Source organism: Harpia harpyja, chromosome 11 (genome assembly GCF_026419915.1).
Source record: "Harpia harpyja isolate bHarHar1 chromosome 11, bHarHar1 primary haplotype, whole genome shotgun sequence".
Taxonomy (NCBI): domain Eukaryota; kingdom Metazoa; phylum Chordata; class Aves; order Accipitriformes; family Accipitridae; genus Harpia; species Harpia harpyja.
Window position 1 is genome coordinate 7,595,835 of NC_068950.1, and position 23,160 is coordinate 7,618,994.

Consider the following 23,160-nt stretch of genomic DNA (forward strand, 5'->3'; position numbering starts at 1 on the left):
AAAAGCCGGGGCGGGGAGCCTATAAAGTCACACGTTAGTGTCCTCATTCCTTCTTGGCTTGTCAGAGGGTCCAGAGGATCCCCAAGGTGAAGGGCACATTGCAGAAGGGCAGGCCCCAGGAGGACAAGGTATGTCCTTCCATTTTGACAACAAACCATCAATAATCACTCAACTAGCTCCGCTTCTGCTGAGCAGCGGTTTTGTACACACCATGCTTCATGAATACTACGAAATAGAGAGTCAAAGCTATTACTGAAGGCACAGTGAATACCCACAGCTACTCCTCTGCCCAGGAGGCTTCCTTGCCCTGCAAGACATTAGGTTTTATTCTTGGAAACCCATACTGGTTGCTACTCATTTCCTTTTTCCTTCTAGATGTTTACAAACAGTTCAATCAGTTGTTCTACTGTTTTTCTGAGAAGTAAAGTTAAACTTGCCTATATAACTCCCCAATTCCTCCTTTTGGGGTGGTGAGGACACTTTCCCAGGAAATGGGAACTAAATCGAGGAGGGTGCCAGCAAGGGCTGCCAGGCCTCAGGCAAGAGGCCCTGCCCTGTGACTCCCACACGGGGTGCTCCCTGCGGGCCAGGGGCTGTGGTCCCTGGTGAGAATGCTCTTTGCCCCATCCCGCCAACTGGAGCACAGCAGCCTCGTGGCACAGGGGCACCAGCAGGTTGGGGCTCCGAGCTGGTACAGCAATGACACTGCAGGACTTAGCCCGGATTTTGACTGACACTCTTTAGCTAAGGTTTTAAAACACTCAGCTCCCCAGTCTGGGAAAGCCCAGAAATGACAGCCTAAAGTGTTGTCAACCCCCCGCCCCCAGCAAGACAAACTGCCAACTAACTCTGGTTTCCTTCAGTCCTTGTTGGAATAACGTTGCTGCATGTGCCACCGAGAGGCATTTTTTTTGGAAAACTACTGAGATGACCAAGTAATCAGGGTCTGCTGCAGAGCGTCAACAGGCTCACAGAGCCACCTCAGCCTGCCTGCTTGCCCCCTCACTAGAATGGCAGGATGACTGCAAAGGGCTGAGAAAAGCCTCAAGAGACTCCAGCTTTAGGGTCCCTGTGGAAGAGGGACCAAAATAATTTTGATCAATGCAGCAAATTCTGGCAACTGCTGGGTGTGTGCAGCAAGCCTGCGATGCGGCGGGGTTCCGAAGGCCAGGAAGGTTTCCTCTAGGAAGGAGAGCAGCACGTGTCTAAAGCCAATTGAGACAGCACATGTCTAAAGCCAATGAATTTGCATGCACTTGGGTTTTCACATGCAAGGCAGGAGGACAAGCTGAAGGCAATTAAAACTGTGAAAGACGGTCTGTGCATAGGTGTTTATGATGCCTCTGAATGAGCTGTCCTCTTTCCTGTTTCGGACACAATGCCAGATACATTACTTGAAATGTAGCTTTCGATCCTCAGTGCTACCAGTGTTGTTAATCCAGGCTGAGCAACACTTGCACTGGGGGAGTACAGAAATGACGAAGCAATTTCAGAAATACATATGCACAACTTCCACCCACATTTTTTTTAGGGTTTTAGAAACAAAACCAGCACAAGATCCAGAGTCGGGGAGGGAGGAGATGGAGATGGGTGAGAGCTTGTGTCTGGTTCAAAGGCATGTACTCAAAATGTGAGAATTCTGGGATCACATGAGTTTGGAACATCTTAGCTCAGTGTCCTGGCATTTTTGCAGAAACTAAGCAGCAAACGGCAAAACCAACTTTCCCTTCCTGGAGGGAGCAGGGAGGAAGCGTGCAGGGCAGAACAGCCCAGGCTGTCTGCGCTCAACAGAGCTGCTCTGATACACAGCACTGCCTGCTCTTCCAGGAAGGCAGCTGTGGCGTGATGATCGCGCACTCTCGTTCTGTGATTCCCCACTGAAACACCGACAAGTTCATTGGCAGGCTGTGCAAGACCTGCAGCTGGCTGCCTCTGCAGTCACTCGCTGGCGGCTCTCATTACAGGTAGGAATGCAGGAGCCCCTGCCCATGGGGGAAGGACGCAGAGCTGGATTTGTTCCCCACCAGGAAGCTGCTCTGAAGCCACATTTGAGCTTTCCTCATCTCCAGAGTCTCCGCGGGCTCACACACACCACCAAGCCCCTTATGGATGGACACCAGGGCTGAATGTTTTTCTGGGGACCTTTTAAGCAAGCACCTAGACATGGCAAGATATTGCAGATCCACGAGAGCAAACAATCTCCTTCCCTACATCCCCCAGCCTCAGCAGGCCTCCGCAGCACCCCAAGGCATCACTTCACTCCTCTACAGTGCTTGGCCAAACCTGAGCTTGGTCACAGCTGATGCTGAGCTTGGTGTGGGGCCACCCGGGCTCCCAGGCACTGTGTGACCACTAGGCATCAAAGTCCTGCCTCCAAACTCACGCTCTAGGTCAGAGGGAACTGCTCAGAGGCAGCAGAAACTCTCCTTGCTGTGGCTCCAGTTATATTTCTGGATGAGGAAGGAGGGTTAGGGTTGTTCCCAGGGCCTCTCATCAGGCTGGAGTTCAGCCGGGGTCTCCAGCATGACCTGGCGAGTGGCCACCGGTGAAAACAGGATGAGAATGCCCACGGACTCAAAAGCCAATGGAAAAATGTGAAAGCTGAACCTTCTTCAGTAAGTTTCCATGACTTTTGGTTTGCTCTCGAGACAAACACCAGAGTGTATTCCTGACTCAATCCACCAGGTACTGGCAACTCAAGGTTATTTTTCAAGAGCAAGGGTGGTGAAGGTGGGGTGTCCTCACGGAAGGTTGCTTACCCAGGTGCTGTACTCCCCCCTTCGTTTGGTTTATGTTATGCTTATAGGAAATATCCTTGCCTAGATGGAAAAACACATGAAAGAACATTACTCTTGCCTCCTCTGCATGCAGAGTGCATGTTTGTCAGGACATGTGCCTTGTGACAGGTTGAGAGAGCCCATTTTGGGGAAGGGAAACTTTCTGACAACTCATCCCTGAAAGACAGACAGATGATAACACTCCCAATGGGCTCGATCATGACCAGGAGGAGGCAGCGCTTGACTTCAGTCATGATATGCTAATTTGCAACAGAAAAAATTCTGGCTAAAAGAGTGGTGGAAAGAGCAGTGCTGGACTGCCCCCGAAAAGGATGCAAAGCCTGTCACCTAAAATAAGCACAGGAGATGGTCCCTGCTGCAGACAACTGACATTTAGCAGCTCTGTGCATCACAAGCAAATGTCACAAGGAGACTGAGCAAAGGGGAGGTGCTGGTGTCCCAAGGGACAGGCAGTCCTCTTCCAGGAGGGAAGCGTGGATGGCCTGGGGGTGCCCCTCCAAGTGCATTCCCTGGACTGCAGGTTGCAGTGTATGCAAAAAGGGATGTTCCTTGAGCAGTTCTCCATTTTCTCCCTCGTAGGCTTCATGCAGCATCCCATGGCTTTAAAGGCAGAAGTCAAAAGGGAAGAGAAATAGAAAATGCCTGTTTTCTCTCCAGCTCTTTATGCTGTCCACCTGTCCCACATCCCTTCCTATTCATTGCTTCTTTACAGAAAACAGATTTCAGCAGCATTATATGCTGCTAACAAGGGAGGGAGCCAGCCCTGTAAAGCCCCCACCTGAGGCTGAACAGAAAGATGAGAGCTTTTACTGACAAAAGACTGAGTGAAGACAAGCACTGTCCACCCAACTCTTAGCTATTGTTGGAAACATCACATACCAAGACATCCACAGCTGAAGCTATGAAAGACATAAACACATCTACTTTCAAAGGCCCTTACTCAAAACTGAACTGGGATGCAATAAATCAGCCCCCACATTCACACACACACAAAAAAAAAAAAAGAAAAAAAAAGAAAAGAAAGAAAGAAAGAAAGAAAGGAAGAAAGGGGAAATTCAGATTAGTCACAAAGAAGTTCCCCCGCCTGCTTCTCTGTGTGCATAAAGCGGTCTCCTGAAGGCACTGTCCTCACTTCATCTCTGCTCCTGGGACAGGAGCACCTAGCTCATCTGCCCCTGCTCCTCCAGGCTCCTGCTGTGCTCCTAGCCGCTTCCCCGGCAGTTGCTGGCAGTGCAGCTGAGATGGAAGGACAGCCAGATGTAGAGCCAAGAAATCAGGACCAGATGGATCGCAATAGGGAACATGCAGAGGATGAGTGGAAGAGCTGGCAAAGAGGACAGGTTAGGAACACGCTGCACCTCGTGTCCGCGGCTGCTCAGTGGATATTACTGCTTGCCTGCTTGATTTACCTTGGTATAGGTTCTCTGCAACCCTCAACGGTAAGAGCTCATGTTCAACCCATTGTCTGTTGGCCTGTAAAGCTTTCTATGGGCTTTATTATTTATCTTTTTAGAAAAGAAAAAAGCATTTAGGTTTATCCCTATTCAAACCACAAGTTTTTAATCCTTTCCTTAATGATTGTCATTTTGTTTTTTTACATTGCCTGTCCTCAAAACAACATTCAGTATTGCCCAGTGCAGGGTTTGGGGACAGGTTGTCTGGAACAGGGATCATTCCAAGAATGCTCTTTGCACTGGCCTCTGGGGGAGGCAGACCTCCCTCCTGCTCCCTCCCCTATTTGCAGTGACTCCTGTGTATTTCCACTTAATTAAATGGGATCATCTGGGTGCATGTTTGCTTTCAACAAGTGCATGTGGAAGAATGAGAACCCAGGTTGCTCATAAACACCTCCTGAACTTTTAAAATGTACTACATGTGCAGGCAGACATGTGAGAAAGCAAGCTAGCTTGTGACAGCTCTAGCAAGACCCCTGAAACGTTTCAGTGCTCTCAGTCTGCACATGTACTGGGCTTTAGGAGTAGTCATCTATATCTGCAGAGGACAGCCTCTGTGTGTGTGTGTGTGTGTGTGCGCGCGCGTACATGAGAGAGAGAAAGACTGATGTGGCCAGAGAGAGTTTTGTGTACATATTAACACCTCTGCAAACAAGATATAAGCAACAGAGATGCTTGAAACTCAGAATACTTTAGCAAAAATTGCAGCAAATACATTTGCCTCTTTCACGTGTTTGCAGGCTGGTGGATTGTCAACAACCTTTCACTGCTACTTACGCACTAGCTACTTCTCCTCCCACATCTTCTCCAGGAGCTGTGTACTACTTTAAAGCTTGTTGTGCTTCATCTTTTCAGAGTTCATTCTTTCCTCCCACTTTGACCTGGCAGAGAAGCAAGCCAGGCATGTAACCATGCAAGGGGGGGGATGGCCTCATGCTCTGGGTCCTCTGCTGTTTAATGAAAACCCTCATGCTCTGCACAAGTTTCACTGGCCTGAGTCTCACAGTGGTTATTAAACTGCAGAATGATGACCCTGATAACACTGAAAGATACCACTTTTCGTTCAGTTCAGTCCTTTTCTCCTTCCACTACTTTGGGAGAGAGAAGTCACACTGGAAGCCAACAGAGAAGGGCAAGCTATCACACTGCTCAAGATGCAGAAACCTCTCCTGGGTCACACTCGGGTTGTGAATCCTCTTCTCTTAGTATCTCTCTTCTGTAAAAATGTTAACTCAAATTCTCCTCCAGAGGAAGATGGCAGGGGCTGGCATTGCTGCCTGTGAGCCTTACAAACCCAAGAGAGCAGCAGCTGAGGAGGGGACACAGTATGTGCCTGGAGTTTCCCTTCCTCAACAGAAACAACTGAAACAGGGTGCTCAAGGAGCAGCAGCTGCAGCAGATGAAAAGTCCAGGCCCTGGGAGTCACCAGAGGACCTTTTCAGTTTTAAACACTTGCTAACTGCAGGCTCAGAACTGGTTTCTATTATTTTAACCAGATAACCATCGTGTCCTGTTCTGACTGCACCATGCTGTGCAGGAGCAGTCTCACAGGCTGTACACGGGGGGGTTTCATCACACTGGAATTACAGGGCTCAGTAGGATAACCATGAACCGACCATATAATTGTCTACAGAAGAGGCAGCAGTGCTAATCTGACTTGACTCTCAGGGCAGTTTAGGGAGACAGACTTTATGGAAGTAGGGGCACAGCAGCATCAGAGCAGCAGGCTGGGAGCGCTGGTCCATGGGAGCAACTGAAGGGCTGTCCCTGTTCTTGGGATGAGTCTCCTCCTGCTCTCCAGGGCTGGAGAGTGCCACACTAACTTTAATAGCAAGACCATATTGGATTACTTTCCATTGTCCTCACAGCTCCTGAAAAAACCTGGACCATTCTGTGAAAACACAGTGCAAATAATATCATGGCACATGCTCAGGAAAGTTAGCATCTGCAGCTCAGACCATGCTTAACAAAAAGGGGCAGTGATCCAGTTTCTGTCATCATGCTGCCTGGAGAGCAAGCCTCAGCTGTGATTTCCAAATGAGCAAGTTAAAAAAACACCATAGTGCTAGTCTGCTTTTGCATCTGCAATGCTTGTGAGTTCCCAACTCTGCTGGAATTACCTGCTCTTGCCACGCCGGCTGTGATTAGGCCACGGGCAAGCCACTTACAGGTGTGATCAGGGGCTGTGCAACCCCCCAATGGCAAACACATGGGAGGTAAAAGCCTTGAGCAGCTGTTGGGAGTTCAAAGGCTTCTAATGATCTGTTGCAGGAAGGTTTTGGCTGAGCAGGGCAAGAAAAGGTGCAGGAGCAGTAATCGTGCATTTTTAATGTAGATAAGGAAAATATGGCCCTAATCTTACTATCTCCTGGTGTGGAGAAGGTACAAGCCACTTCCAGTGCACAGCCATCTGCAATCTGTATGACACAGGGAGTCAGGCACATGATTGCAACGGCCCTCTCAAGCAGCATGGATTGCTACAGTTCCCTGAGATGTGCACTTTGTGCAGTACAAACCTATTCCTGAAACTTCTGCCATGTGGCATGGCTCTAGCCACAATGTCCCAGATAGGAGGAAGTCTTATATGAAGTCTCCCATGAAGACAGGCTGAGAGAGTTGGGGTTGTTCAGCCTGGAGAAGAGAAGGCTCCAGTGAAACCTTATAGCAGCCTTCTAGTGCCTAAAGAAGGGCTACAAGAAAGCTGGAGAGGGACTTTTTACAAGGGCATGTAGTGACAGGACAAGGGGTAATGGCTTCAAACTGAAAGAGGGTAGATTGAGATATACGGAAGAAATTCTTCATTATGAGGGTGGTGAGGCACTGGAACAGGTTGCCCAGAGAGGCTGAGGATGTCCCACCCCTGGAAGTGTTCAAGGCCAGGTCGGATGGGGCTTTGAGCAACCTGGTCTAGTGGAAGGTGTCCCTGCCTGTGGCAGGGGGGTTGGAACTAGATGATCTTTAAGGTCTCTTCCAACCCAAACCATTCTATGATTCATGTTTGGGAATCCAGAACAGGCAAAAATGATGTAGAAACTGCATGTAAATGATATGGGGAAATGTGAAGCAGTAAGTTAGGAGCACCTCTGTGCCCTCAGCCCTCCTGGCATCCTTTCCCACACACCATAAGAAGGCAGAACAGAGAAAGAGGGTGACTAACTTTGTTACTAGCTCGCAGACATCCTTCCAGTCCTACTGATATGTTCTCTCCTCAGCAGAATTTACTAGCAGATAATTGCAAAGTGCTTTGAGATTGTGCAATAACTGGCAGAGATATGTAAAATGGGTAATGTGCATTAGTGACAAGGGGGCTGATATTCTTACCATTGCTACAAGTTTGTCACCCAACCTGTCTGTGTCTAAGATGCCCTGTACACCAGTGGCCAGATCAGGACATATTGCGGTAGATGTCGTTTGACCTCAGAAGCTCAGCAGTCCTGTGCTTAGCTATCATCTCGTTGGGTCCTATGCTTAACTATCAACTTGTTGGGAAACTACCTGGAAATCCCAGCTGCCTGAGCCAAAGAGTGAAATGCTCGTGCGCTTAGGTGTCTAGAAAAAGAGTAAGCGTAAAACTCAAGCTGCTGAGGCTTAGGATAGGATCAGTAACGCCGGGGGAGATAGATAGTTTCACCAGAGCCAGTGTGCAATAAAGGCTTGTATTCGATAGTAGAATCTAGCCTTGCCAGTGGAGCAAGTGGCAGAGCATCAGCTGTGACAGCACTAGAGGGTGCCAGAGCAGACCTTTCCCACCACCAGCACGCAGCACCCACCTCACCCTCCGGCACAGACTGCACAGGGCAGCCCGGCTCCAACCTCCTTCCCCTGCCGCTTGCCTTTACCAGGGCGCAGCACTGAACCTGCAGATTTGCATGTCTGTGCTCACTCTCTGTTCAACACTTTCTGTGTGCTCAGAGTGAAGGGGCTGCTCTGTTCCTGTAACACAAAGCCAAATATATGAAAGTCAGCCCAACATACATCTCATCATCTCACCTTCTCCCTTAGGAAACCACTGGCATAGGTAAAGAGAAGAACACGGAGAAGCCAGCCTAACCTTTCACTCTTTAATCAGGCAAATTGCTGAAGACTTGTGGTTGTGAAGAGACTGCAGATTTGGGCCTCCTGTGGTTAAGATGAGAGATGGGTTTGAGATGCGAAGTTCAGATTTAAAAATCTAATACAGAAGCTTGGTGTTGGGCGTATCTGATCAGTAAGATACACATTTCTGTATTTGCATTCACTTTTTCTGTTATAGTCATAAAATGCAAATCAATTTTAAACGTGTCTTAATGCACTTCTAAGGGAGCCACACATTCAGTTAACAGCCTGACCCAAAGTGCAGGGAACCATAAAGCCAGACCCACGTCTTAGTGCCCTGCAGGAGGAGAGTGAGACAGCGGGGGCACATGTGGGTCCCAGCTCTGCAAACAGGCACCCCCAGCTGTAAGTCAGACTCGAGGGCATCATGCAGAAGAGGCTCTGCACTCCGAGGTCCCTCCTTACTGTTTGGTCTGCCTCAATTACGTTCACCAGGGTGTTTTTCTGAACAGGACGAACACTACCTGGTGTGCTCTGGAGGGCTCAGCACCGGGCTGGAAGTCGGACGGGCTAGGAACCACTCTAAAATCGTATTTTAGAATAATGATATAAAAGCAGGTAAAGAGCATAGCTAGCTAGCAGCAGCCGTGCCAGCTGAGGCTACCTGAGGTGCTTTTGGAGGCGCGGTCCCGGTCGGGAAACGAGAGCGATCGCGGCAGCAGCGAGGAGCCCGCCGGGTGCGTTAACGAGGATTTCTCTTCTGGTTTTTTCAGCCTCGGAGCGACAGAGTGCCGTGGACCCACATCCGGTACACAGGTGGGTGGGCGTCGGGGCAGGGGGCGCCCCGGGACGGCTCCCGGGGCCCCGCAGCGCTGTCCCCGGCCCCTCGACGAGCGCCGCTACCCCCGGCCCGCTGCCCCCGTACAGCAGCCGCTACGTTCCCCTGGCACCCCGGGAGGGCTCCCGGCTCCGCCGGAGCGCTGCCCCGCTTACCGGGCGGCTCCCGGCTGGCTCTCCGGAGCGTTTCCTGCGGGGGGGGCTCCCGGGACACCGGTACCCCCGGAAGGCTCCTCCGGTAGCCGGCGGCGGCTCCCGGCTTCCCTACGTTGCAACTCCCCCCAGTACTCCGGTGCCGCCGGAGGGCTCCCCCCGGTAGCCGGGAGGGCTCCCGGCTCCTCGCCGTGCCCCGCACCGACCCGCGGTCCCCGGGCGCTGCCGTGGCAGCCGGTGGCCCCTAAAGTGCTGGAGGCTGTTAATAACGCGCTTCGTGTTACAGCAATGGCTATTTGTTCTGGTGGAGGCAGGTGCCAGGAGAGCTGTCTGGGGGGAGAGGGGCCAAATCTGACCCAGTGCTGCAAGGTGCCAAAACCAAACAAAAGGGTTTTCCCAGAGCAGAAGAAAAAACCTGAAAACCTGCGTGGATTTCTGCAAACCTTACCTATCTACTAAACCAAGCTTTCACTCTGCGACAGAACGAGAAAAGTGTTTTTGAGAATTTACTGAATACGCGTGGTGTGCTCTTGGGGTATTTCTGAAACAAGTCAATGATTTCCTGATTTATGAAAAATGTAAATGATTTCCTGGGGAAGAGCAAGTGAGCGTACACACGGTAGTAGAAATAGCAATGCTCTGTGTGCTATGTTGGACATTTTGTCCGATGACATATCTCAACGATAGAAGCAAATACTAAAATTTTTAAATCGTACTAAAAATATTGTTGATGGCTTTACTTACTGTTAATATTGTAAGGTAGCAATTAGTTTAACGTAATAGAAACCCATGTTCTTAGAGAAAAACTTGAGAAATTTGGCCTCAGCCTGGAGGGGCTGTGCTGCCTGCCAGGAGACCTTCCGGGTCCCCTGGTCCCAGGGGTTTCAGCTGCTGTGCTGAAAACCCAGGAGCATGGCAGGGAAACATTTCCACCATAGCCCTGGCAACTGTTACTGCTTGTTCCAAGAGAAAACCTTTCATGCTAAGTTCTAGTTTAATTTTTCCTGACCCTGCTCTGTATTTATTCGTTTCTTCTGTTTCTGTCTCTACACTGCTCTTTTATGCTGTCTCCTGTTAAAAAAAACCCCAAACAAACCCAGAGACAAGGACTTACGTTACCAGCATCTCCACAGAAAGCACTTTTTCTCTTCCTTCCAGCTCTGAACACCTTTTCCTCTTCTTATTTACTGTCTTTATTTTCTGTTCTTTTTAGGAACCTGTTCTTCCTAAACTCACATGTCTGTATTTTAAGAAAGACATTTAAGAAAGACAAGCATAAATAGAAACTTGGAGGAATAATTCATATAAACTGGAGTTGTAGTCCAAAAGGCACATCTCGCTCAGGAGTGGGAACCTGGAAATTTCCACTGTAGATGATGCCTGTCTAGAGTAGATGATATTCTAGCTCTGGTCTGCCCTATTCTCTAGTTCACTCTCTTCCTTTCCTATATTTTTCCACCTTTCCTGCAGTCAGTCCGTATAAAACAACCCATTTCCAAGAAGACATTTGTCCTCATGGGATCATCTTTGCTTTCTTCCATTCCAGGTAAAAGCATCAAAGGAGCAGCCGTGAATCTCACTGCTGAAGTAGGCTCTATTCAGATCAGAAATGGTTCCATCATGATCACCTGTGATGGCCTCTACCTATTGTCCTTGAAGGGCATTATCTTTTTCCATAACCCGAAAGAGGAGGACTTGCTGAAGCTGACAGTGTGGAAGACAGACAACAAGAGCAGCAGGGCTCTCTGGGAGCAAACTGTCTGGGTCAGTGGCGAGGCAGTAAATCTCACCATAGTGCTCTACTTGTTTGCTCAAGATAACATCACCCTGGGGACCAGCTCCAATGCCACTATCGCGGATCTGTCGTTTAGCCTTGTGTTACTAAGTCCCTTCATTTGCTCATTGTAGAAGATGACATATGAAATGTAACATGTAAATTATAGCCTTTCCTACCAATCCATTTGCATGTGGGAGGCTTGTTCTCACAGGCTGTACTTGTACAGGCAGACTGCTCTAGCCTCCCTCCTTGGGGCTGCGGAAGGCCTCAGCTGGAGTGCAGATAAATCACAGTGCAAACGGGCTTTATGTAGTGCATGCCATGTTCATCTCTTTGGAGCTCTGCGCAGCTGTTTTGCTACCTAGGATGGATCTTTCTAACAGTGGAGAAAGGGATGCATGGAGCCCTTGAGGGAAACAGAGATGAAAGCCAAAGAAAGTCACCTAAGCTTAGCTCATATTCAGAGAAACCCTGGATTTCTCTACTTATTTGACAGTATACATATATAGTACAAATGCGCTGTATATTTGCTAAAATAAAAGTCTGCTAAATCAGGAAGATACCTCAAGTGTCTTGAAGCCATTTGGAGAAGGAGGAGAACAGACCTGCTCAACAGCCCTTTGCCTGGCAAGGCAGGAGACAGGGAAGAGGCGGCAAGGGACTTCCTTTGCAGTGATCCAGATAAATGCTCTCTGAGAGGTAAAGGCCACGAAAAGAAGGTGGTATTTCAAAATGAGCTAACAGGACTGCACTGGACAGCAGAAACGCAGGTCCTGCAGTGACTATGAGGTTTTTAGGAGCAGCTTTTAAGAGTGGAGGCCCACTGGCTGTTCCAGCTATCTGCAGGCTACTGAAGCCTGAGCCGAGGGAATATCTGGTGGGACGTTTACATCTTGACACAAGCTCTCGGCGGTGTTAAGTTGAAGGAGAATCTCCTTCAAGCACACACACGCAGACTGGCTTGACCCCAAAATGATCCAGGCACACGAAAATTTGGAAAAACATGAAGACTCTGGATTTGGTGGGTTCTCTCTAATGGACCAAGTGAAACCTGCAGGTCCACGCATCCTTTCCTCTGGGAGGACTGAGATGGTTCCCATGAGCCTCGCAGTAGATCTTGTCATACAGGTATGCACCACAGAGAGATTCACAGGCACAACCTCCACGATGCACCTGTGCACCCATGCACACCCTGCCTGGCTCCTGCTGAAGTCAGACTGCTCTCAGCCATCCTGGGCTGTGCATCCCTCTTCTCATTACAGCTTATGGCTGCTGAGGACAAGTCCTGCTCTGCCTGCACTGCAGGCAGCACGTGACCTGAGCACAGCCAGCAACTGTTGTATTTTTGGTTGAAGTGCGGTAGATTTCAAGGGCTAGTGACTACCTGGCTCCAACGAACTCCAGCAACATTTCAGCCTCTCACTGCTTTTGTTAAAAGTATTTATGTATTTATACTATAGGCATAAGAATGTTACTTCAGATTTCTTAGAAACACTGGGAAGGGTTCAGACTTTGGGTTGTCAGCACTAAGCTGCTCTTTGCAGATGCTCCCAATGCTGCGGAGCATTCCTGCTACATGGGCACAGTGCTGCCACCCGCCTTGGCTCCCCGGCTGACCCGCTCCGGGCTGAGCACTCCTGTGGGCTCAAGTGCCAAAGGTAGCTAAGGAAATCTTTCAGGCCTTGGTGAGCTTTTCTATATGCTTTATGCTATTGTTATAGGCTTTATGAACTTCCCTACCTGGGGCCAGGCCACAGCCCCAGGGGAAACCACCATGGCTGAAGCAATTATTCATGCAGTGGCCAGAAGGAGCTTTTTCCCATCTCAGGACTGAGAAGCTGTGGGCTGACTTGCACCCACAGGATGCTCCTCCCCAGCTGCAAGGGGCATTTTGGGCTTTTACCTCTGGCCACTCTGTCCACCACAGGGATCGCAGGCAGCTGCACCCTGTCCCCAAGCTGGGGACTGTCACACTCCCCAGCTGAAGTGAGAATGTGTTTCCCTTCCTAAAAGCTAATAAAACTTTCCTTTGTAACCTTCGGGCTTGCAGTGTCCCTTGGGAGTGGGGGTCTGTGTTTGCAGACATTTTCACTGGTATGAAAGCTATATGAAATTTTCAAATACTTTCTTTTTTTTACAGTTCAGCTTCAGTTTCAGCTCTCCCCAAGGGCATGCAGGGCTGGTGCTTCCCAATGTCGGCTAACACGGGCAGGGCAGGCCCTGTCAGTGGTGTGGACAGGGGTGCACAGGACAGCAAGAAAGATTAAGCCTAAACAACACAAATGGATTTGTACCTCAGAAGGGTGCACCCTTTCTTCTTGCTTAGAGCAGGAGAGGGCATTTCACACACTGATTCCCCTGCACTTTCAGGCTGAACTAGACTGACCTACATATATACATATACATCATGCACTTGTCTTGAAATAAAGGTTGAAATAATTCAATTCCTGAGATTAGTTACCTTTGGGACTGACTATCCTCACCACTAAGGTTCCATACTATCAGCTTCTGTTTGTATTTGGTGACCCCTTCCTCCACAAGGTTAAAAGTCTCTTTGATATGAGAAACATTAGTTTTTGTTATTGGAGTTGTTAAGGCTTTGTGGCAGCTTGTAGATGGTGCTAAAGTCACATCATACAGCTCTGTTCAACCAGGTCAGTGCACTGAGGTTTTAGGTCACCCCTCAAAGCTCATTACAGCTGGAGGTGTTGAAGTGCAAGGCTGGACTAGGCAGTTTCTGGAGACAATCCTTAACTCTGGAGGGACAGCGTGTTCCCCTTCCTATGCTTACCACCACTGAAACAGGACCTCGTGGTCTGTCCCTCACAGGGCTTTTCACGAGACCCATTTCAAAGAATACAGTCATCATCCAGGGATTACTGACTCCTCCACGATTTTAAAGCAATCTCCACTGCTGCTGTGACTTGTGTTTAACACATGCTACTGCATAAACTACCATGAGGTGGCCATGGTGTATTCCTTCCCTTCTCTCTCCTCTTTCCAACCTCCCCACTCATGTAAAGCAAGGGGACAGGGTGACAAACCTGATGTAAGAGCCATGGTCACCCCTGGCGAAGGAGCTGGCTTCACTGCACCCATCAGAGCCAGAGGACTCTTGGTCTCCAGCCGAGAAGAAACTACTGAAGGCAGCGCAGAGCAGAATGGACGGGGGCTCCTTTTCTTTACACGGGTACAAGAACAAATGATGGGAAACATTTAATTTAAATTCCATTCATGTCCCTTCAAAAGTCATCTCCTTTTCTACCACAAATGGCTACCAGTAATGGTGGATAATGAGCCTGTGGTTTTTAGACACCACTTACATTTCATCAGTCAGCATGAGTCACAGCTATTGCCTGTCCCCTTCACTAGCAAGAGAGAACAAGAAAGCTGGAGTGTGCTTAGCAAAGTGCAATCGATCCCACTGCCGTAAAGCTAGCACTGTCCAGCTCAGACGGCAGAAAGCACAGGAATTTAGTTTCCATATTCAAGTATCAAAATGGGAAAGTATGATACAAAATCCAACGGTCTCCTGCAGTAACTGGTTGGGAAGGTTTGACTTACTAGACTTTTCTCAGCAACATCCATAACTTCAGCCAGTAGAACTGTTCTCTGAGCTGATGATTATTGTTTTCCAAGGGATCCAGACCAGCCCCAGGGATGCTTGCTTCCAGCTATGTGGTGATCCACCAAGTAAACCAAACTGAGTAACACTCACCGAGGACTGGGAGAATGGGAGTTGGTACCAGACCAGAAAGGGACAGTGGCAAGAGAGCTGCAGAAGGATTTATCGTTTGCCATTAGCAGCCTTGTATGCCCTAAGGCTAGGGAGGATCCGAAAGTTTATTTGCTCAGTTCTCTAAGCTGATGAGGAAGGCTGTAAAGGGCTAGCAACCCGGGCAAGCAGAGTAGAGGCTGAAGGCATGTCTCCCCATTAAGGTGCCAAGCAGTGAGCTCACTTGCTGGCAGCTGCTCAGCATCCCCAGGCAAAACATATCCCAGCAGCACCCCACGTGCTGTGCCGGCAGGGCCTCACTGCGCTCACCGCGCCAGGCAGCAGGACCCTCAGGACCAGAAAACCCACAGGCCAAGGTAGGAGGGGGCAGTGGGGCTGGCTGACCAGTGCCAGGGGAGCTGAGTGCAGGGAAGGACACTGGGCAGAAAGCCCAGGCAAGCACAGGGAAGGAGAGCTCAGAAGAGACGTGATGCTCATAGCAGGTCCATGAATTGTGCTTAGGCCTTTGGAACCACACGGTAGGACAGGCGGAAGACAGGACTAAAGGAGCGTGTTGGACTTCTGCCTAACTTGGGCTCTCCCAACCGAGTTGGTGACCATGGAGCCCAGACTCTTCTCGGTGCCCACCTTGGGCACTCTGCCCCAAACGCCAGGCCCCTGGCCCCAAGAGGGCAACCTTGCTCCCCCTCTGCGAGTGATGGAGAGGTAGGTGCCTATGAAGCCCTGCAGAGGGCAATCCAGACTGCCTTGGTCCCACAACTCCTTCTCCTCTAGGAGGCTGGAGAGGGCCAGGAGGAAGCCATCATCTTTTCTTCCCTTCCCCAGACAGCCCTCAAGATCTCCACTGGCCACATGGGCTTCAGGGTGCCCATCCTTTTTGTGCCAACACCATTGGAGACCAGTGTTCGGGTCCTACTAATTTGGAGGCCAGTCATCTCCAACCAGCAGGCCACAGGATACTGCAGGCAAAGCCATGTTGAAGCGTTCCTCTTGCTACCTGGTATGCTGTTGTGGCCCTAAGCTAAGAGGTATGAGTAAGGAGAGGTTAGGATTGGAGTTCTGGTCTCTGTTCCTGGACCTGGTTTTGGTGCTTATCCAAAAAAGGGCCTAAATCAAAATTCATGAAGAATGTCCCACCCATCACAGCCTTTCAGCTGGAGCTGGGGTCCCTCTGGTTTATTCTTCTCCCTGTCCCATCACCTTTGCATGATGACACGAACTCAACAGAAAGGTTGCAGCTAGCTGTCATACAGCAGTGAGAGAGGCCTCATTCAGCGTGCAGGTTCTCTCACAGGCTGAATGATGCCTGCTGCTTGTCTTCCACATCGGTGTAAATCGCCATGCAAAAGCAAGCCAATATCACTAGCTGAATTCTGGTCTTTCCCTGATTTTTCAAGCTTCCCTGGAGATGGAGGTTTAGGTGATTTCCTGCCTCCATCTGCATTGCAACAGAACTTGAGCAGGGTGAGAAGAAACAGGCATTTTCTGAGAACAGGCACACTGAGTCACATCAGGATGAGAAAATTAGCTGCCCACAGAGCTTCAGGCTGAACAGAGAGGCTCCTAACTACAATACAGCCCAATAAGCTTGGGCAGTCATGAGGGAAAAAGATGCATGGGATGTCCCTACATTTATAAGGACTGGATATTGCCTGATATGCTGGCAGGTGGTGTAAACATGGTGAGTGGCAGCTCGTATGTGTGTGGGAAACATCTGGATCTTTGTAAAGAAAATAAGCCCTACGTGGATGCAGAGGCAGGAGGTCCTGAGGGGTTGCACCACAGCAGGAGCGAGGGGGCATGTTGCAGCCCTGCAAGGCTGCCCTGTCATCACAAGACATTTCTCGTATCATTTTCCTGAGATGCCCTGAAGTCAGAAAGTTTGCAAATGAAAATACGCCCCCCTTCCGGCTGCACCTTCCCTGCCTGCTCCTCCTCTCCTTGCTTTTACCTCAGAAGAGCACTGCGCCACATGAGATCATCCTGCCAGGTGTTGGGTGGGCAGCTGGGATCTGTCAGCAACCTGCCCACTTCTGCGAGCTCATAAATGACATCTCCTTTAGCCAAGAGGAGCAGGAGAAGAGGTTTCTGTCCTTTTGCCAGGGGAGATTGATGGGAGAGGCTTCCGAAGGAGGTTAATAATTAAACAGGGATGCAGCAGGTGCCAACTGGTAATGCCAGATCATCAGTTTCTGGGCTGGGCAAAAAAACCTCACTATGGCTACAAAACTGTCTTAAGTCTTTTTTCTTCTGGCTGTCTCAATCAGCTTTTCTGTTCTGAAAGTAAATAGAGAAGGCAGATAAGTAAATAGAGTGTCAGCTTTCACTCTCAACCCTCCACGCACCAGTGGGCTGTGAAACATCAGGTAAGCTGCGCTTCAACCACTGGCTGTATTCCCTCGTGTGCTGCGCTTGGGGGAATTGCCTTGTTTTCCTAGCTCTCTACTGAAACAAATTCACTCATGCCTGTGTCATGGTAAGGGCATGCAGAAGCCAAGCACGGGCTGCTGTGACTGCTGTCACAGGGGAAAAGGACGATTAACTTGAAAGTTCAACTGATCATCCATTTGACATTCCCAACACATAATCTCTGTACCCTTCTGTCGCACCAACTAAACACTGCAAGCTAAAACCTATCAAATAAAAGCCAGTGGGATAGGACGGTGTGCCTTTCCTGGGGGTGAACCTCAGGAGAAAGCTGTTACTGCTGCTGCCCAACCACCCATCCACACTGCAGCTCGGCAATGCTAACATAGCCAAAATGCCAGTCTTCAGATGGCCGTGTCCTACACAGCAGCTCCCAGCATACCTGGAAAACATGCAATTCAAATGTTTAAATCCCCACTGGAGTCCTGACACACTGAGCTGCAGAGCTGAGGAGCAGCTCAGATGGGACAATAAGGGTGAATATAGCGATAGATCAAGAGAGGCAATGGAGGAGGTGATGGGGAGAGGGGCCTGGGACTCTGCAAGTGGAAGGAGATGAGCCCAGTTGCAGGGAGAGGCTGGGTGTGCTGGGCTGTGAGCAGGGGTTTGAGCATACAGAAAGTGGCGGCTCTTGACGCAGTCTCTCAAGCATCATGCCCTTGAAAGATCCGCTCAGGGTTAGGTTTTAGGAAAAGGCTTGTGACTGTTCTTAATCTGAGCAAACATACTTGATTTGGGTGAAAATCCTTTAATTTCTGCCAAAACCTCTTCCCCCCGAATGCAATTCTATTGTTCAATAAAATCAGTTAAGGGGTTGGATCGAGCCATGTTAACATAATTTGGATTCAAATTAGAGCAGGCATATTCCCACAAGCAGTAACTTTCTGTTAATTCATTTCAAGATTAAATGTTTCCATGTTTCATGTCAAAATAAGGCTTCATTTCAAAACTAACAGTGGTTGTTTCAAAGCCAAATAAATAAAGACCCTGAGAGCAAAACAAAACGTCGTATGGGGATGACTGAACTTCTGATATTTTTGTCTGCAAAGAGGAGCAGAGGAAGATGTTTTTCCTTCTTGATCTTTACAAATTTTCAGTGAATTAATAAACCAGACATTCACACAGTTCCAGGGAACCTTCCACTGGTCTTTCAAACAAGCTACGGGGCCTGTCCAGGACATCTCCCAGGCATTGGGAAGTCTGGCCGAGGAAGCACAACCCAGGGAACTTGACAGTGATAATGCATGAAGGAGTTGGGGGGCTGCATTTTTGACTTGCTTCTGGTCCAGGCTGAGGATGACTTATGTTTTCCTAAACCTTGCTTGAGATAGCAGTAACAGAAGCTCAGCTCTGGGAAGGCAAAAAGCAAATGAACGGAGATGGTAGGCAGCAACCCAGCTCGGTGGAGAGGCTGCGGGGTGTTGGATGGCAGAACCGGCCCCTGGCTGAGCCCCAGACCAGCACTCGGCTGTTGCTCCCCCAGCTTCTTGACAAGCCCGGCATGGAAGGGGAAAGGGTTGCCTTAGGTGCATGATGGAGATCCTCAGCCTGCTTTTCTTCAAGGCATTTCCACCCTGCTCGCCTTCCTCTGGACAGAACTCAGAAACCATCTGCTAAGTAAACATGGGAAGGAAACTCCTGCAGAGGAGCTTTCAATACAGAGCCACGGGGTTTCTAGCAGCACAGTGGGTTCGCAAACCGCCAAGTAGAAACAGATCCTAGCAGGAGAGGCTGCTGCAGGTCCTGGCCCATCAGTTGAGCCAGCCAGGGGCAGGTCACGGCATCTCAGTTACCGGCCATGCGTGTGTGCCTCCTGTCCCCAGGGAGCAGAGGCAGGTCCAGGGATGGGCGCCCAACACATGCCCGCTCAAGCCTGCGGTCCTCTTGGAGTGTGTTTGTGGATGCGTGGGCCGCAGCACAGCGTGGCTGCTGTTGCAGCAGGCTTGCTCACCACAAACTACACAGGAGACACCATTTGCTTTTCTGGCGCAATGCCACAAACTCTAAAAAACCCCTGAGCTGGGATATCCTCAGAAGTGGTATAGGGGTTTGGCAACTCCTCTCTCAAAAGACTTTTCTCCACCACATCCCTGCCTCCGTCCCGGGATCACAGATGGTCAGAGGAAAAAGGGGATACCCTGAGCTGCACCACTCCAGGAAGAACAGAGAGCCCTGCAGCTGCAGGACCAGGCATGGACCCTCAGAGCCATGAGTGTCAGGAGGGTGAGATAGGAGCGATGCTCACTGCTCCTTACAAAGCAAGCTCAGGTAGAGGTGAGGATCTCATTAAAGGGACAGATAGCACGTTTAAATGGAAAACTAGGACTTCTAGGTTTTTTTCACGCAATAGGTAAATAACTTGTGGAAGTCATTGCCATAGGAGGGAGCTAAAAGGTTGGATAGGCTCAGAATGCAGCAGATTCACACAAGAGAAATCCCTCACAAACTACTGAACACAAAGAAACAGAATACATTGCAGTCCCGACGTGTAAGGCAGGTTACCATGCTGGATGGGCCTCTGAGCCCACTCAGCTTGTCCGCTGTTATACAAGGTTGAATGGAAAGGTAAATACTTTGAAAATCAGGTCCCCAGAGCTTAGTACCCAAACCACAGCACTGCAAGCCCAGGCTGCCTCCCCTTGTGTGCCCACGTGCCCTGTGCGGGCAGGCTCACTTTGGTGTGCCGGGGCTGGCTGCTCCTGCAGCAGCGCTAGCCACCCACTGCCCTTGCAGAGGAAGAAATCCCCTCTTGCAAAGCTCATGTGATCAACGGCAGGGAGTTGTGCAAGGCATGGCATGAGAGGCTGCTCGCACAGCCCTGTCTCCATCGTTTCCTAATGGCTTTGCTGGTAAGGCAGTGGTTCTTCGAATGAACGGAGGAAATAAAATCAGTGCCTGACAATGTAATGTGAAGGAAGTCAGGAGTGGGAAACTTTAAAAAACATGCACGCACAAGGCTATGAGAATACAATTTGCGCAGCCACCATTGAGCAATGCTGTGGGAAGCAGGGACAGACCAGGGCAGTGGTGGGCAGTGCAGGGGCTGGGGGGCTTTTGCCCACAGCTAGGCTCTGCCCAGTGGGAAGCACCGGGGAAGGCAGGAGCCACCTCTCACACAGGGTCATTCACCCTGCATGGCTCACGCTGTGTAGCACGCTGCCACTGCTGGGCTAACAAGCAGCCCAGCACTGCCAAGGTTTTTGGAGCAGGGTGTCTTGGCAGGCTGGCCCAGAATGGACACGTGGCTCCAAGCTGGGCAACAGGCAACAGCAGGGCCATAGTTTCATTTTACTAGTGAAGGCAGAAGCAGAGAGAGGCAGGCTGCCAGATGCTGACGCAATGCAAGATGTAAGTTTTTCTGAAGGATTAGAAGGAGAATTTCAGTGTTTGGGGGCGGGTGATGCAAGCCTCCCAGCCCTGGGCTGGGGAAGAACCACACCAATGTTTCACAGCCTTCAGGAGGATTTCTTCTTTCACATCTCAGTGAGCTGGGATCTCTGCCAGACGAGGAGTAGGATGGATGAGTAAACAAACAGCACTTCACTTTCTTAAAGCAATTTTAAGGGAAAGTGAAAGAGCTGAATGAGATAACAACTGTTCTTTTTCCTCCACTCCTCTCTCAGCTCCTTCCTATAACGTGGTCTGGGTATGCCAGTGCCCAGGGACTACTCCACACACTCCATAGCATCCCCAAGGGCTCGGTGATTTCACATGAAAACCAGATCCCATCCTTCTGTACACAACATCCCACGCTGCTAGAAGGAACATTGCTCCATACTTGTTCCACGCCAGGAGCGTCTGAATTTTGCACAGAGGAGCCAAATTCTGCTGTTAAAGAGACAGCATGTGAAAGAAGAGGAAAAAAAAAAAAAGAAAAAAAAGATGAGACAAGTCTGTAACTGAAGTGAATCCATCTAAACCAATCACCTGACCACTCTGCTGACAGAAATCCCAGCAGCTCCAGTAATGAATATGGACCAAGCTGATATCACAGAATCATAGAATCATAGAATGGTTTGGGTTAGAAGGGACCTTTAAAGGTCATCTAGTCCAACCCCCCCCGCAATAAGCAGGGACATCTTCAACTAGATCAGGTTGCTCAAAGCCCCGTCCAGCCTGACCTTAAATGTTCCCAGGCATGGGGCATCTACCACCTCTCTGGGCAACCTATTCCAGTGTTCCACTACCCTCATTGTAAAAATTTCTTCCTTATATCTAGTCTGAATCTACCCTCTTTTAGTTTAAAGCCATTACCCCTTGTCCTATCGCTACAGGCCCTACTAAAAAGTCTGTCCCCATCTTTCTTATAAGCCCCCTTTAAGTACTGAAAGGCTACAATAAGGTCTCCCTGGAGCCTTCTCTAGGCTGAACAACCCCAACTCTCTCAGCCTTTCTTCGTCGGAGAGGTATTCCATCCCTCTGATCATTTTTGTGGCCCTCCTCTGGACCTGCTCCAACAGGTCCATGTGTTTCCTGTGCTGAGGGCCCCAGAGCTGGATACAGTGCTCCAGGTGGGGTCTCACCAGAGCAGAGCAGAGGGGAAGAATTGACCTGCTGGCCACCCTGCCTTGGATGCAGCCCAGGATATGGTTGGCCTTCTGGGCTGCGAGTGCACATTGTCGGCTCATATCCAGTTTTTCATCCACCAGTATCCCCAAGTCCTTCTCTGCAAGGCTGCTCTCAATCCATTCATCCCCCAGCCTGTATTGATACTGAGGGTTACCCCGACCCAGGTACAGCACCTTGCTCTTGGCCCTGTTGAACCTCATGAGTTTCACATGGGCCTAGTTTAAGTCCCGCTGGAGCCAAGGTGAATGCTTTCCTACAGTGAGACCCCACAATTGATTCAGATTACTGTGCTATGTGAGGGGCTGGGTATAGAAGAACAAGTATCTCAAGCCTGGACACAAAACCAGGAGTGTTACGAAAGGGCCGGGTGAAGTTCAAGTGATCTGGATGTCTGGAGAGAGGATCTGAAAAAATGAGATGCAATTCAGAAAGAAGAACATGCAAGTTTATACTCTGCCTAAGCAGGAATGATCTCCAATAGAAATGCAATAAGGAACAAACAGTTTGGGAGAAATGCATCTGGGGGCTACAGAGTGCTGGGACCAGGCTGAAGATGACACTCACTGGAAAAGGCAGACATCATGCTGTACATGAAAACTTGAAGGCATGCATGGGAGGGCTGTGTCTAGTCCCAAATATCCCGCTTCCAGAAAGGGCATGAATCAGGCACACATAATCCAAAGGAAAACTGGGACATTTGGAGGTATAGAAAACATCTCTCAAGAAGTCCTGTTGTCCTCTGGACAGATTTCAGCTCTGTAAATGACTGATGCAAAGAGAAAGGAATAACCTGTTCTCTGTGCCCATGGTGGATATGAAAGAGGCCACAGGCTTAATCTGGGAGCCCATGGAAGACTGAGGAGAAGCTCCACATTTTTAAGGAGAGCAGAGCTGTAGAACGGAGTGCCTCTTTGGGCTCTTTAAGAGCAGTTTAGATAAATTCCTTTTAGGTACCATGCAAGTACCAGTGCTCCTGCTATGGAATGAGGTGAGGGGGCAGAGGACCTCCCTGGGGCATGCAATGCTTACAGCTGAAGGAGAGAACAAGCACAAGCTTTTGGGGTCAGCTTTACTAAGACTTCGAAAACTAACTCACCCATCTGTCTGCAAAAGAACCGAGTCAAAGTCTTTCCAAGGGCGGTGCAGAACCACTGTGATTTTCTAGCTAAACCAAAACCACTGGTACTCACTGGGTGAGGATAGCACAAACATGAGATCAACACTTCTCTATCTGGCCTCTTTAGAAGAACTTGTGCCATAATTAGAACTCTTTCACCCTGTCCTATTCACGTTATTTCTGCTAATGCTCACAGTCTCAAGCTACAGCTGCCCAGCTTCTGCAGCAAGAGGAAGCAGAGCAGAGAGTGAGGTTGC

At 49.5% G+C, this 23,160-nt stretch overlaps 1 protein-coding gene across 1 annotated transcript in view; it reads right to left on the reverse strand.

Annotated features, from left to right (window-relative positions):
• Positions 1–23,160, reverse strand: part of PRDX6 (peroxiredoxin 6) — a 202,735-nt gene that overhangs the window by 48,811 nt on the left and 130,764 nt on the right. The window lies entirely within an intron of this gene.